Consider the following 16,097-nt stretch of genomic DNA (forward strand, 5'->3'; position numbering starts at 1 on the left):
TCCCATAGGATAACATTGGGCTCGTTGCTCAGGCCGAGTACACGAGTATCTTGGGAGGCTCGGCCCGAGCCTCGAGCACCCGAGCTTTTTAGTACTCGCTCATCACTAGTAATAAACTTATTTATAATTATTGATTTATTTCTTTGGTGATCCCTCATTTATGGCACTTATTTTCTCCTTTTTCTGAATGTAACACTATTAGTTACAAGAAAGGGATAAAATGTAAAAAAAAAAACAAAACCTCAAAATAAGGCATGGCATTTTTTTTTTACCATCAACATTTTTTTTATATTTAAACAAAGAATGTGCACATTTGTTATAATAAACAAGTGAAAAATGTTCAAAATCAGTGATCCCAAGGTGTGTAAAAAAAAATATATGGTACCAATAAAAATGTCACTTTGTCCTGCAAAGAATGCGGTCCCCCAGATTATTTTTTTTCCTCTGTGCGGCCCATACACCCAGCCGAGTTTGAGACCCCTTGCCTAATGGGTTATCTATCTATACCTGGGCTACTTTAAGGGCTTCCACAGTTAAGAGGTCGGCTTTGGGAGATTTTTTGGCTATAGCACCTATCGGGGTTTTGTGGAGTGCAGTATTTGGGTTATACTGTACCTATTTTCCATTTCTAAATGCTGTAGGGCATGAGAAAGTCCCAGACTAAATCCATAAATACATGTTACTCTGTGTTTGGACACGGAAGATTCAAGAAGGAAAGTGAAAGTAGGAATACATTGCTTATTATGCTGAGGACTTCACAACACAAACCAGTCTGGTGACGGAAAATTATCCCCTGCAGAGCTCCTGTCTAATCCTGCACCCTCCAAGGGACCCTCCAAGACAGAAGTGAAGCCCCTATCATCCCTGCAGTGATCATACACATCTCAGGTAAGATACAAATGTTATATACCTCTGCAGAGCAGGACACTAAAGAGTATATACCTGCAGGGATCAATATGAGTCTTAAGAAAAGGTTTACTGGGCGATCAGCTTATTGGTATCCAATAATACTTACCTCGTGTGCAGATAATGCTCCTACTCACTATTACTGCAGTCTGTCCTGTATATTGTGCATGCGAGCTATTGACATCTGTTATCAGCTGTTCTTTTCCAAGTTTGCATTTTTGGATAATTTGATATTTTAGGAGACTTTTCTGCACATACAAAGTTACACAATAGTATGCCGAGAGTAACAAAAGATTTAGGGGTCTCACGACGCCCTCCGTTTTTAGGACAGCTGGTCAATAATATTCAAAATGGCTGCAATTATATTAGTTCCAAAGTCTGTCTGGCTGTGTATCAGGATGGCAGCATGGGAATATTATTAGATGACGATCCAGATTTTCCATCCTCGAAGGCTCAGCTTTCCCAGAAACAGATAGAACCTTAAAGGGATCTGCCAGCAAGATTTTACTCCTCCAACTATTTATATGTGCATGTAGACTAGCAATACATCTCCTCTGTTACTGAGGAATTAGCACAGGAATTGATAGGCAAATGAGTCATAAGATCTACATGTAGATCTGAAGCCTCTGTCACTCCAGCTCTATTCTTTCAGCTACATGCACATATAAATAGTTTTGGTGGTAAAATCCTGCTCACGTATTACCTTTAAGAGTTTAAGCTTAGTAAGTAATGCGACATGAATTCACCACATATCTAATATTATCGTAGATGTCTAACATACATGCATTGAGTGCATTCTGTTGTTCTCTGGTATCAACCATTTCATACTAGGGAGAGTACAATACATTGTATTGGCTTCCCTTATAGACTGCACCAGCAGAATAGTGAGTGCAGCTCTGGAGTATGATACAGGATGTAACTCAGGATCAGTACAAGAAAAGTAATGCAATGTATCTACACAGTGATTGCACCAGCAGAATTGTGAGTGCAGCTCTGGAGTATAATAGAGGATGTAACTCAGGATCAGTACAGGATAAGTAATGTAATGTATGTACACAGTGACTGCACCAGCAGAATAGTGAGTGCAGCTCTAGAGTATAATACAGGATGTAACTCAGGATCAGTACAGGATAAGTTATGTAATGTATGTACCCAATGACTGCACCAGCAGAATTGTGAGTGCAGCTCTGGAGTATAATATAGGATGTAACTCAGGATCAGTACAGGATAAGTAATGTATGTACACAGTGACTCCACCAGCAGAATAGTGAGTGCAGCTCTGGAGTATAATACAGGATGTAACTCAGGATCAGTACAGGATAAATAATGTAATGTATGAACACAGTGACTGCACCAGCAGAATAGTGAGTGCAGCTCTGGAGTATAATACAGGATGTAACTCAGGATCAGTAGAAATAATGTAATGTATGAACACAGTGACTGCACCAGCAGAATAGTGAGTGCAGCTCTTTAGTATAATACAGGATGTAACTCAGGATCAGTACAGGATAAGTAATGTAATGTATATACACAGTGACTGCACCAGCAGAATAGTGAGTGCAGCTCTGGAGTATAATACAGGATGTAACTCAGGATCAGTAAAGGATCAGTAATGTAATGTATGTACATAGTAAATGCACCAGCAAAATAGTGAGTGCAGCTCTGGAGTATAATACGGGATGCAATTCAGCATCAAAATGATAAAAAAAAATGACTGCCTCACCGATAAGAAGCTATAACATAATCTAACTATGATATACTGTATTAAAGCTCCCACAGGCCAAACTCAGAGCTTTGCTACTAGTTGAACTCCTGGATATTTCCATATAGGTTATATTGCAAGTGGAGTCCAAAGTCCAAAGACTATGATTAGATTATTATGGGAATAGACTTCTTGACATATTGTAAAGGTAAAAGTAAAAGGTATCAAAGTCTGTACATCTGTACGTGATTGTAGCTCTGGTCTATATAATACCGTTTGCACAGTGTGAATGTAAAGATAACATTTCCTGAGTAGAACGTGCCGTACCGTACAGTCCTAATTATATTTGTATTAAGGTGAATTAAAATGAATGCCCGATATCATATAATATGGTGTAGGGTGACAAATACACAATAATACAGGATACAATATTACACTCCGTAGAGGAAAAAGTCATATCCTGTGAACCTAGTCTTCTGTTGTGGACAACTAGGGGATTTTTCGTATACATGTAATTTTTGGAACTCTGGGATGTGCACTTGTGTGGGAGGATGGCTATAATTGGCAAGACGTGCCTTTCATGTGAATTCACTATTTGTTAGACACTCATAGTAGATAGATCACCACATTAGCCAAACCAACCGGATTGACAAGTAACCACTGAGCCAGCAGGAGGTAAGTGTTTATGGCTGAGCGAAGACATAGGCAATGTGACTCAGGATATGAACACTGACTTCTAAGGAATTTATTGTCTTCTCATTGGGTCTACAATGGGTCAAAATTATGATGAAGCCCTCAGGCTCTCAGACTTTAGACCCTGTGCTGTCCCGGAGGTAGGTTTAATGCTAACCAGGTCCGAGTCCCCAGCGTGACCCTAACTCCTGTCCGAGCCCTGATCTTACTCCCCCTCTCCCACACCCTCGGGGCAGGCCAGAAAACAGAAAGACAAACTCCACAAAATGACACAGATAAGGGAGAATGGAAACTCATACACACAGCACTCAAAGCACACAAGAGAGACAGTATGTGTACAGGGGATAAAAAAAGGGGGAGAAGTAAGTAAAACAAGGGAAAATCCACACCACTCAGAAGTGCAACACAGATCACCATAACAGGAAAATCACCAAGACCGGGATCACTGGAGCTTATGCTGAAGCTATCATCGGCACATACAGAAAGGAAGCCGTTCATTAAATAGATAGGAGACAGCTGCACATGGCAATAGCAACCTGAGCATTTAGGTCCTGCTCACCAGTCTGCAGGGACTAAAGGGGGCTTTACACGCTACGATATCGTTAATGTTTGGTCGCTGGGGTCAAGTTGTTAGTGACGCACATCCGGCATCATTAACGATATCGCAGCGTGTAATACTTACCAGCGACCTTAGGCGACCTAAAAAATGGTGAAAATCGTTCACCATGGAGAGGTCGTCCCAAAGTCAAAAATCGGTAAGGGTTGTTTAGCGTGGTTCATCGCTCATGCGGCAGCACACATCGCTATGTGTGACACCGCATGAGCGAGGAACGTCTCCTTACCTGCCGCCGGCCGCAATGAGGAAGGAAGGAGGTAGGCGGGATGTTACGTCCTGCTCATCTCCGCCCCTCTGCTTTGATTGGCCGGCCGCTTAGTGACATTGCGGTGACGTCGCTGTGATGCCGAACGTCCCTCCCCCTTGAAGGAGGGATTGTTCGGCAGTCACAGCGACGACGCCGACCAGGTAAGTATGTGTGACGCTGCGTAGCGATAATGTTCGCTACGGCAGCGATCACAAACAATCGCATGCGCGACGGGGGCGGGTACTTACACGGTCGCTATCGCTAGAAATTGCTAGCGATATCGCTACCGTGTAAAGCCCCCTTAACTCCTGAAGAGCTGGAAACCAGTGAACCAGAACCAGCCAACACCCGGCTCTGGCTGAAGAATCCAGAAGCCTCAGGTTGTTTGTAAGACTCTATGATGTGAACAGAGTCTGATGATGCCATGCCAGCAGGTGTGTGCAAAGCCGAACTTCACATGACAGGTGCCCACATATCCAACAGGAGGTGGAGACCACTAACCCCACTTCCCTCGAGATTATTTCTATTTTTTTTTTTTTTTTGGCGAATCTGAGACTTTAGTAAGGTGTCAGTACCTTTTCTAGTCTAGGTAGTTTGTCACACCCAATGCTAGAATCTATTGAGAGAAATCTAGACATCCATAAAGTCTGTATTATTTTGCCACAACAGCAGCACAGATTCTTTTGTTGTCAGTGTATATATACCGAACTGCCAAGACCTAGACAAACGCTGACAAAAATGAAACTGTATTGAAGCTGCCACACCTTCATGTCTTACAAAAAATGGTGGGAATGAGCAACCATGAGATATGGTGACAGACAGCTAGTAAAAACATAAGCAAGAGCAAAAGAAACCAAGCTCAAGGCATGAGAAATAGAAAATGAGGTGTTGATATAAATGGTGCCAAGCTACCAACACCTTTAGTAAATATCCTGCAGGTCTTCAAAGTTGGGCACAAGCTCGGATGATCAATGGTGATAAGTGGTAAAAAAAATACAGTGGCAAAGCTACGTAAGCTGAAGGCGTTAGGTATAAAGCAGTTGTGGCTAATATAATGCCAATTTGCACCTTTTAACTCTTCTATGATTGGATGGAAAAGGTTTCGATAAGGATTGTCGGTGTTTTCTCCATGAAAGTGTCTTAAAGGGAACCAAACATCAGGATTTTCGTGTATAAGCTGCAGCCAGTGCAGTACTGGCACTATCATGCACAGTGTGTCCATACCATCAGGGGGCAGCTCGGGTGTTTAGGCAGTGAAATACAACTTTATAAAGTTTGAAATTTCGTGCACTTTTTGATTGACGTGTGCACCTCTGCAGATAATGTCCGGGCGGGTTATGCAGGAGTTCCCCGCCCCCCCACCAGCCTGTTCCTCCCTCTCTCCTGATGTCCGGGCGGGTTATGCACGTGTTCCCCGCCCCCCCGCGCCGCCTGTTCCTCCCTCCCTCCCTCTGGCTGTATGTAAATATCTAATCTTCAGAAACATGGCGCCGGAGTGGGCCTCTGCGCATAGCGCTTATCTCCGGCGCCATGTTTCTGAAGCCCCCGCATTACACAACTTGGTGTCTGAGAGGGCGGCGCATGCGCCCTTGTTTCTTCACAGCCCGTTGTGACCGCGGGAGCGCGCGCGATTAGAACAGGACAGAACAGCTGACCGGAGGACGCGATTACCTGCTGCTCCTGTATCGTGCCGTCCCAGGACACCGGGCCAACACACCAGCCGGTGTGGCATCGCTGTGGCGCCACCCTCTCAGACACCAAGTTGTGTAATGCTGGGGCTTCAGAAACATGGCGCCGGAGATAAGCGCTATGCGCAGAGGCCCACTCCGGCGCCATGTTTCTGAAGATTAGATATTTACATACAGCCAGAGGGAGGGAGGGAGGAACAGGCGGCGCGGGGGGGCGGGGAACACGTGCATAACCCGCCCGGACATCAGGAGAGAGGGAGGAACAGACTGGTGGGGGGGCGGGCAGGGCTGTGGAGTCGGTAAGCCAAACCTTCGACTCCGACTCCGACTCCGACTCCTCAAATTCTCTTGCACCGACTCCGGCTCCGACTCCGACTCCGGCTCCGACTCCGACTCCTACATATATTGCTTATAGTTAGGTGAAAAATTTATTGTAGTACATGAATATGTGTATGTGAACATCAGACATTTAATAATTTTTATGATACAATAATCAAGATATTTGGATAGAACATAAAATATATTTATTGGATACAACTTTAGAACACAAAAAACTGTAATAAATTGTAAATATGTAATACACTATGTAATATACAGTAGATTACATATATATCTTGTGTGTGTATATACACTGTATATATATATATATATATATATATATATATATATATATATATATATATATATATATATATATTTTACATATTTACAATTTATTAGTTTTTTGTGTTCTAAAGTTGTATTCCAATAAATATTTTATGTTCTATCCAAATATCTTGATTATTGTATCATAAAAACAATTAAATGTCTGATGTTCACATTGTACTACAATAAATTTTTCACTTAAATATAAGCATTATACTAAATGTTATTATTTAGTAAAATATTCAGCACATTCTGCATTGCACTCCTGTCCCCAATTTATTATATATTTTAGGAGTCGGAGTCGGTGCATTTTATACCGACTCCGACTCCGACTCCGACTCCACCAAAATGAGCTCCGACTCCGACTCCGACTCCACGACTCCGACTCCGACTCCACAGCCCTGGGGGCGGGGAACTCCTGCATAACCCGCCCGGACATTATCTGTAGAGGTGCACACGTCAATCAAAAAGTGCACGAAATTTCAAACTTTATAAAGTTGTATTTCACTGCCTAAACACCCGAGCTGCCCCCTGATGGTATTTACACACTGTGCATGATAGTGCCAGTACTGCACTGGCTGCAGCTTATACACGAAAATCCTGATGTTTGGTTCCCTTTAAGGCAGGGGAGGTCATGAGTAATAAGTAGATTTTTACTTGGCACCTGATGAATCTCTATTGGAAATAATTAAAGGTGTAACTTGAAGTGCAGAATCTGTAAAATGGCCTTCGAGGTACCACGTGCATTGTATGATTAACTTACATGACCCAGATAAAGTCTGTTGTGTGACTATACTGATGATAACACACCTTTACTAAATATGTGACGGACGAATCTTCCAAGAACTGGCAGGATCTGGAAAGAATGAGGTATGGTGACAGGTCGTAACTGCTGCAATACAGGAACAACGAGAAACAGGCTCAATTTTAGGGACAGAATATTGATTACATGCTTTACTTTTAGAAGTTGACATCAAGTAACCAGTCAATATCACATAATAAAAAGCACCTTCCAAGGAATGGTGAGCAACCATGACCCCAACAAGCCTATTCTCCACCCTTCTATGTCTATTTACCCCCCATTCCATGCAAATTCTTTACCCCTCCAAATCTCAGTCCTGGATCCTGTGAGAAAAAGGGTCAGATAAAATTCCATCTAGAATCCCTTATTTCCTGAAGGTATGATCAGTATTCAGGAGATTTGCCAACTATAAGAACTCTCGGAGGTGTTCCTCTTTTGATGGGAGTCTCCCTGACATTTTGGGAGATTTGGCAAACATGGATGCTGTCACTCTGAGTTCTGAACAAACTTCGTCGACTGTTGTGACAGCATTGGACTCTGTTGAGATTGCAAATTCTGACACTCCGCCCGCTGGTTTCTCTGGTGTCTGGGATAAACACAGGACGACTCGGGTATCAACCTGCTATGTGCTGATTCATAGGCAGGCTAGTAAGAGTTAATCTCTGCTAGTCTACTTGCTCCTTTAATCACATGTTGTGGGGCGACCTATAACATTTGCTCTCCTCCTATTTATGTTATTGGAATTTTTCTACCAATGCCAGCTATAGTTTATTCTATGTTGGTCTGTGAGGTGTGGTGCCCCAGACTCTCTGGTGAAATTAGTGTTTAGTGGTGCTTTTTGCTTGGTACGGTTGTGGAGTAACCCCTGTTGTGTTGTACTTCCTTCCTGCTCTTGTTTCCCTCCAGAATGGCCGGAGCACTGACCCCCCCTCCCCCCGGGCATGTGTGGAGGCCAGCATGACACTGATTGGAGTGGAGGTCATGGTGTCACGGGTAGGGGAGGGGGAGTAAGTCAGGGTACAGTTAAAAGGTGAAGCTGGGGGAGGAGCGGCACTTTTCCCGCTCTGGGACACCAGTGAGAGTCCCCATCCCTGTACCTGCTATGGACTCCGTGGATCAGCTCCTGGAGCGGCTGAGAGCTGCTGCTGGGACCATCCCCCCAGGTGGCTGCAGAGCCTGGTAGCAAGGATCTTCGGTGGGAGTCCGGGGGGGGCAGGGACTGCACCCCTGCGACAGCGGCGCCCCCGGAGGTCTGGACCGGCAGAGAGGCGGTCACCTGACCTGACTCCTAGGGCCCAGCGTCGCCGCAGAAGCCCCTCCGGGGACCCTCCAGGCCGGACGCCGCGAGCTGCGAGGTCCAGCAGGCCCCGGCCTGTGAGGAATTCTAACGGGCGGCTGGACCCAGCGGCGGTTGGCAGGCCTGCGCTGGAGTTGGGGGCGGGGCCTGCTGCCGCTTTGTCGGCGAGTGACGTCAGCGGTGCGGCGGGGCGCTCTGGTGATGTACCTGCCGAGCGCCCTGAGCCCCTCCTCCCTGCAGCATCGATGCATCAGAAGGATCCCTGTGAAGTGGGCGAAGCCTGGCGGCGGCGGTCGGCAACACATCGGGCCTGGCATTCAGGGCCTGAGGCTACTGAGGCCCTGTCTGGAAGAGGAGCCACATGGAGCGGGGGCGGGGGGGGGGGGCTGCGCTCGGAGAACCCTGAAGAGAATATGCAGCTCCCTCTCTTTTGTCGGCGCCACTGATCGACGGGTCCAGGATGTGCGGCCTCTGGGGCCTCGGGCTGTGCGGCTGCAAGAGCCAGTGGAGCGGAGTCATAGGGGAGGAGCCAAGTCAAGCTAGATCGGAGGGACGTCAGGATGCAGGAGGTCCGGCTGGCGGGGTCTCTACCCTTGTGCAGCTTGGTGAGTATGATTCTATGTTTTGTTTGTCTTCACATGCTGGTCAGGTACACAGTAAGGGGGGGGTGACAGGTCAGCTGGGGTTAGGATTGGGGGTGCCAGCGGGTGTTAAGGGGAATGCGTTAAGTGGGGAGTTGTCAGAATTTAAGTTGCGTTCGCCAGTTGGGGGCACAGATTGGGGGCCAAGGAAACCCCGGCGCCAGTGGCGGCTTGGGTTAATTCGTCCGTCATTGCGGCTAGTGAGTCCACAGTTGGGAGTATCTCTTCCCCAGTATTAGTGGCAGTTCAAACAGAAAAGAGTAAGGAGGTGGCAAAATTTATTTTGAAAAAGGGGAAAAGACGATAGCAAGAAGGTAGATGTGGAGAAGTGGCGCTGGCACTTGATTTTTCAGACATATGCTAATTGGTTGCAGGCGTTGCAGTTTGGGCAAGAGTAATTGGCGAAAAGGCGCCGGAGAATTGTTTTCATTTGTTTTGCTATATGGGCTCGATTGGTGAGGCCTATAGGATTGATGGGGGGTAGACCTGGATCCGTTATGACGAGCAGTGTCATCAGAGGATGGCTGCCGTCCATCCATAAGATGGGATCAGAAGGATATAGGTTTGTGGTTGCGGGTGATGGCGGCAGCCAGATATGGGCAGTCATTTCAGGGCGGGGCCGGGTTCCCCGGCCGGTCAGAAAGCTGGGGTGTCAGTGGTCAGTACGGACAGACAGGGTCCTAGAAGTCAGGTTCGTGTTGGTAAGTTAATGAGGGGGAATGCAAGTTCGGTGCCACTTGCCGTTGTTTGGACACCTCTGCACCCACTGTAACGGAGCATCCCATGGGGTGTCCAAGGGTCAGACACCGGTGAGCTTAGTTGCGATGCTTCCGCACCTAAATAGGGATCCTGATCGGGACAAAGCTGAAGTTGGAGGTTGGGTTTTGGGGAGGGTTTCAGGATTCCTTCCCCTGTTTTTGAAGTTCCAGGGACAACCAGGAATCTCTCTCGGCGTATCAACATGTGGCGGTGGTAGGTGGAAAGTTAGGAAAGGAGGTGGCGTTGGGGAGAATGGGGGGCATAGTTAGTCACCCTCCTACCTTTTTCTACTTTTGTGGTTTCGCCATTCGGGGTGGGGCCCAAGGAGGAGCCAGGTAAAGTTCGGCTAATCCACCATTTGTCTCATCCCAGGGGTAGGTCAGCGAATGATGGTATACTGGCTGAGCTTCGTTAGGTGGTGTATACGTCATTTGATGAGGCTACAAGTGGGTAAAAAGTTGTGGGAGGGGTGTGTTGATGGCAATAGACAGATATTGAGGCAGCTTTCCGGCTCTTACCGGTTCATCCACAATGTGTTCGGTTATTGGGTTGTTTTTGGAAGGGAGATTATTTTGGAGACCCCTGCTTGCCAATGAGTTGTGCAGTATCGTGTACATTTGTTGAAACCTTTAGTTCTTTTTTTAGAATGGGTGGGGCGTGATGTTTCTGGTTTGGCATCACTGGTACCTTACCGGGATGAATTTTTGGTGTGTGGGATTGGCTGTTTCGGCACAGGCACCAGCAATGGAATGGATAGCGAGAGGCTTTGGGGTGCCTTTGGCACCTGGGGAAAAACTGTTGGGCCAAATACCTGTATTTGTTTTCTGGCCATTGTAATTGACTCAGTGATTTGGGAGGTTCGGCTTCCTGACGACAGGTTGCCACGCTTAAGGTTGAGGTAGCAAGGGCATGCCGGGTTAGGAAATTACAATTAAAGGAGGTTCAATCACTATTGGGGGAAATTTAATTTTGCATGTCGGGTAATGTCAATGGGCCGAGTTTTCACGTCGGCTAGCTTGCGCTACAGCTGTAGTGCTTGCTCTTCACCCCTACATACGTTTGTCGGCGGAACATAGAGCGGACTTATCGGTTTGGGGAGCGTTTTTGGGGAGCAGGACAATGGTCGTTCGTTGCTTAAGGATGAGGTAGTGGATAATTTCAAATTGGAATTGTTTACAGATGCTGCGGGTGACTCAGGTTTCGGGGCCTTTTTTCAGGGTCAGTGATGTGCGGATTGGTGACCAGAAAGTTGGATGGCGGAGGAGTTGACAAGGAATGTGTCGCTGTTGGAAATTTTTCCAATGATGGTCGCACTTCATTTGGGGAGGGACCAGTTGTCGAATAAGTAGATCCGGTTCAACTGTGACAATATGGGGGTGGTGCTGGCGATTAATAACGGCTCGGCATATTCTCCCACAAGTTGTTCTGGTGTTGCGGCAGCTGGTCTTTGTTTGGAAATTAATACGTGTCACAGCAGCTCAGGTAACAGGTATAGAGAGCCTAATAGCGGATTTCCTCTCTTGTTTTTAGTGAGATTGTTTCCGGGATTTTGCGGTAGAGGCGGACGGCAGCAGCTTGTAGTCCCCTGCGCAGCTTTGGAGCGTGGTCTTCAAGCAGCAAGACTACTGATTCGGGCTGTTTGGCTGGTACCACGTGGGTGGCGTATCAGGCCACATGGGTTCTCTGGGAATAGTGGTTGGGTGGTTGCATGCTGATTGAGGATTCCCAGTTAGGACTGTTCCTGGGAAAATTGGGGGAAGTGGCGATAACAGGTTGGTCTTCCACGAAGTTGAGTCATTTGATTGCAGTTTTGGCATTCGATTTCTGGTTGCGAGGTGTACAGGATTTGACAATTTGTTGGGCAGTTTAGGCATTGAAGGGTTCGCATAGGGGCCGTAGGCCGCGTGATGGTAGACGGCCTGTGTTATTTAGCTTATTGGAATGTGTGGGTAGGGAATTGCGAGTAGTTTGTACATCGGCATTGAGGTATCATTGTTGCGGTTGGCTTTTTGTTGGCGGTTTTTCGGGGCTTTGCGTATTGGCGAATTGGTATTTCCCAGTATGACGTGCCCCGGGGGGCTTGGGTAATAGTGACGTCCTAATTTTGGAGCATGGGGATCGAATTTTGGATCCAGAAATCAAAAACGGATCAAGTGGGGGCAGGCAGGCGGGTTCGTTTAGGGAAAGTTACGGCATCAGGCATGTGCCATTGGCAGTACGTTTTGAGCTTTGCAAAGGTCTACCCGAGTCAGGATGGCTCATTGTTATGTCTCGAGGACGGGTCTTTTTGTCCAGATATTAGTTCATTAGTGTTTTTTGGGCATGTTTGAGATCATTGGGGCTGGTTTCGGTGATGTTTGCGTTGTATTCTTTTCGTATTGGGGTGGCGATGGAAACCTCTGAGTGTGGTCTCCCTGCCGAGACAGTTAAACAGATTGGTCGATGGAAGTCTCAGCGTTGTAAGTCGTGGGTTCGCAATGGTTTTCATGGGCAATTGATCGGAAGACTGGTTCTGATAGAGGGGGCATGGGGGGGGGGTGTCATTCTTTGTGTTTGTATTGGAGCTACTTGGTATTTTTGTTAGTGCTTTGTTTTCCAGACCCCCCCCCCCCCTTTTTCTTGCCTGGTCTGGATCCTGGGCCATTTTAATGTGTATTGGGGAGCACAGAGAGCAGATACGAGAAGAAACAGGAGACAGCTAGTTTAGTCAGAGGGATAGGGCTCTTGTCGGATGGCTTGGGATCAGGGGTATGGGGTAGACTACGGTGTTGCAGGGGGTGCATAACTATGCCCATTTGGGCAGGCCCCCTGACATTTTGGTTTTACGCGTCAAGGAACTTATTTGGGTGAGCGGCTTTTTCACATTTTGATAAAGATATTAAGCATGACTTGTTGCGGTTATGGGTGTCTTTTCCAGGAGTGACAATTGTGTGGTGGGACATGGTTCCAAGAAGGGTTTGGGCGGAAAGCATGGTCTGTGGAGAAGCTGAATGAGGTGCGGGTGAAGGTTAATAGGGTTATCTCAAAAACTTGTGGGCTGCAACGTGGGAGTTGCAGCTCGGCATTTTGAGCTGGAGCGGGAGGATGACGGATTTTGGTAGGCGGATGGGGTACATTTGAATGCAGTAGGGATTGATTGTGGGCCCTTGGATTGCGGGAGGTATTGAGCGAGATTTGCTATTGCGGGGGGTCTCAGGCACTTGAAGGTTATCAAGGTGCCCTCGTTGTGGCAGGTTTATTGGTGGGTCCTTGAAGTTGGTTCTAAATTGGTTCGGGGAACCCATCCGGGTATGGATCCCCTCATTGGCAGAATGGTTGGTCACCTGGTGATTTTTGGGGGATCCCGACGGGGTATGTCGGGGCCCCCGTGGGTGTTTTTGGTGGTTAATGAAGGAATAACCCTTACACTTTGGTGCTCCTGAGCCAGTGTGGGTAACGGCTGGGAGCAATTTGGTTATATGGCTTGGTTATGTGAATCACCAGGGTTTTAGCTTCAAGGACCTTACCACAATGCAAATTTTTACATGTTATGTATTTGTTTAATAAATGGCTGCTATGGCCAAAATTATCCAAAAGTTAAATTGGCGTCTGAGTGGTTATTAGCGGATAAGGGGAAATTGGAAAAGGGGTGTGGGTGCTTAATTTTGGCCGGAATCTACAATTCCAGGGTCAAGAATGGCCGGAGCACTGACCCCCCCTCCCCCCGGGCATGTGTGGAGGCCAGCATGACACTGATTGGAGTGGAGGTCATGGTGTCACGGGTAGGGGAGGGGGAGTAAGTCAGGGTACAGTTAAAAGGTGAAGCTGGGGGAGGAGCGGCACTTTTCCCGCTCTGGGACACCAGTGAGAGTCCCACCCGCCCTCCCTAAAGATTTTGAGTTCGCAATGAGCTGCAAGTTTTGTGGGGGCGGTATGGAAGTTTATCGGGTCGTAGTGGCCTGGTGGCAGGTTTATTGGTGGGTCCTTGAAGTTGGTTCTAAATTGGTTCGGGGAACCCATCCGGGTATGGATCCCCTCATTGGCAGAATGGTTGGTCACCTGGTGATTTTTGGGGGATCCCGACGGGGTATGTCGGGGCCCCCGTGGGTGTTTTTGGTGGTTAATGAAGGAATAACCCTTACACTTTGGTGCTCCTGAGCCAGTGTGGGTAACGGCTGGGAGCAATTTGGTTATATGGCTTGGTTATGTGAATCACCAGGGTTTTAGCTTCAAGGACCTTACCACAATGCAAATTTTTACATGTTATGTATTTGTTTAATAAATGGCTGCTATGGCCAAAATTATCCAAAAGTTAAATTGGCGTCTGAGTGGTTATTAGCGGATAAGGGGAAATTGGAAAAGGGGTGTGGGTGCTTAATTTTGGCCGGAATCTACAATTCCAGGGTCATGATTCTTTTGTTATTTTATCCTGTGTTTGTGTGTGTGCTGTGTGACAGAGCTTGGTTTTCCTCTGACTGTTTTTTTCTGTGGTTTCAACACACTCCTTTCCCATCCCTCCCTGATGGAGGGGGAGGGGGAAATTAGATCAGGACTGGTCAGGAGTAGGGCCAGGAAGGAGACTCAAGCCTCTCCACCATCAGGAGTATCCCTGAGATTAGGGATAGCATAGGGCTCCCTAGCTTGAGGGACACAGTTTAGGAGCCCCAGTTGCATGCTATCCCAAAGTCATTGTGACACATGCATTGTATGCATAATTAACAAGTTTTAAATCTGTAATCAATTTGTCTTTGGATGAAATAAGTTTCAATAAGCATTTCACAGAGGTGCTTTAAAGATATGTCAAGTCACGGGTGGTAAAAAGGTACAAAACAAGTTTTTACTTGGTGCTTTCTGTATCTGCAAGTGTAACTAGAAGATCCTGGAGCCTAGTGCAAGAACTGTAACAGGACTACCATGTGTTATAATACTGACATCTTGGCCCCATCAGACCCCAGGACTCCATGCCAACTAGTGCCACCTATAGCAATTGGTTCTGGGGAATGATTTAGAAAATGGTAATGATGAAAGACAACAAAATCTAGATAGACCTGGTCTGAGAGCCACATCATTAATTTGAGGCTGTCAGACAGAAGCCCTGGGAACCTCCTCCTACCTGTTCATATAGACCACTCTTCTTATTAACCAGGCTTTGTGCAACGTTCCATGTACGTCACGTCACAACAATGAGGTCACGCCAGGCCAGATAATCAAAAGAGAACCTGGGGATACCATCATGTAAGAAGATGCCATCAGATTTTTGATGTGACAGCTGAGCTAGGTTTATGAATTGACTCACCACCACTAATATTTGGACTTCAGAGACTATGGATGTAAAAATTAGTGAGGTGAAATCTACACAGGAGACATATTGTCAACAGCTGATTTACACTAATGTTATAATGGAACCAGTGATGAGCAGCCACTACCATGCTCGTGTGCTTAGTACTCACAACGAGCAGTCGGACACTCTTGTAAGAAGTATAATGAAAGTCAATGGGGAAGGTGATGATTTTTCCATTTTTTGAAAGATATTCCTGAAAAATGCTCGAATTTCCCATTGACTTGGTACACGAGCGCCCCACCTGCTTGTGTGATGCCCCAGGGCTATGGGGTACTCGGTCCCGGGCCGTATATGTACAGGGGATGCTGTGTCATGGTTGTGTAATGGGCGATGCCCAATTCCGTGACTCTGGGGGTCGCTTTTTAAAAGGGGTATATACAGGGGAGATTAAAGAGTTTATATCGTGATGCCACTTGTGGGTATCGATTATGGAGATGGAACCCTGTAGGGTCGATGTTCTGTTCCGGTCCCTGGCTCTATCTTTACTGCTGGTGCCCCCGGATTCTTGGGTCAGTGAGGTCCTTGAAGGTCCCCTCACTGTGCAGGTATTTGTCAGGTAGCCTTAAGCGTTTGCCTGACCTAGGGCCCTGTGCCCCGTCGGTGCTTTGGTTCCAGGAGTACCTGGCTGTACCGCCACCTAGGTCACTGCTACATGACCCCGTCTGGAGACACGTCCGTCCCCTTCAACTGTCTCTACCGGACTCCTCTGTGTTTCTGTCTGTCCCCTCCCACCTGGTCGTCGGCTAGTGCACTAGACTGGCTCCTCCTCTGGGTGCCCATC

At 47.0% G+C, this 16,097-nt stretch overlaps 1 protein-coding gene across 2 annotated transcripts in view; it reads left to right on the forward strand.

The window, feature by feature from the left end:
• The first annotated feature begins 779 nt into the window (after nucleotides 1-779).
• The window catches only part of LOC142310358 (uncharacterized), a 63,253-nt gene continuing 47,935 nt past the window's right edge, over nucleotides 780-16,097 (forward strand). For both annotated transcript variants that reach the window (XM_075347875.1, XM_075347877.1), the window contains exon 1: nucleotides 780-888. The gene's annotated coding sequence lies outside the window, so the exon portion shown is untranslated. The remainder of the gene's footprint in view (nucleotides 889-16,097) is intronic.

Source organism: Anomaloglossus baeobatrachus, chromosome 5 (assembly GCF_048569485.1).
Source record: "Anomaloglossus baeobatrachus isolate aAnoBae1 chromosome 5, aAnoBae1.hap1, whole genome shotgun sequence".
Classification (NCBI taxonomy): Eukaryota; Metazoa; Chordata; class Amphibia; order Anura; family Aromobatidae; genus Anomaloglossus; species Anomaloglossus baeobatrachus.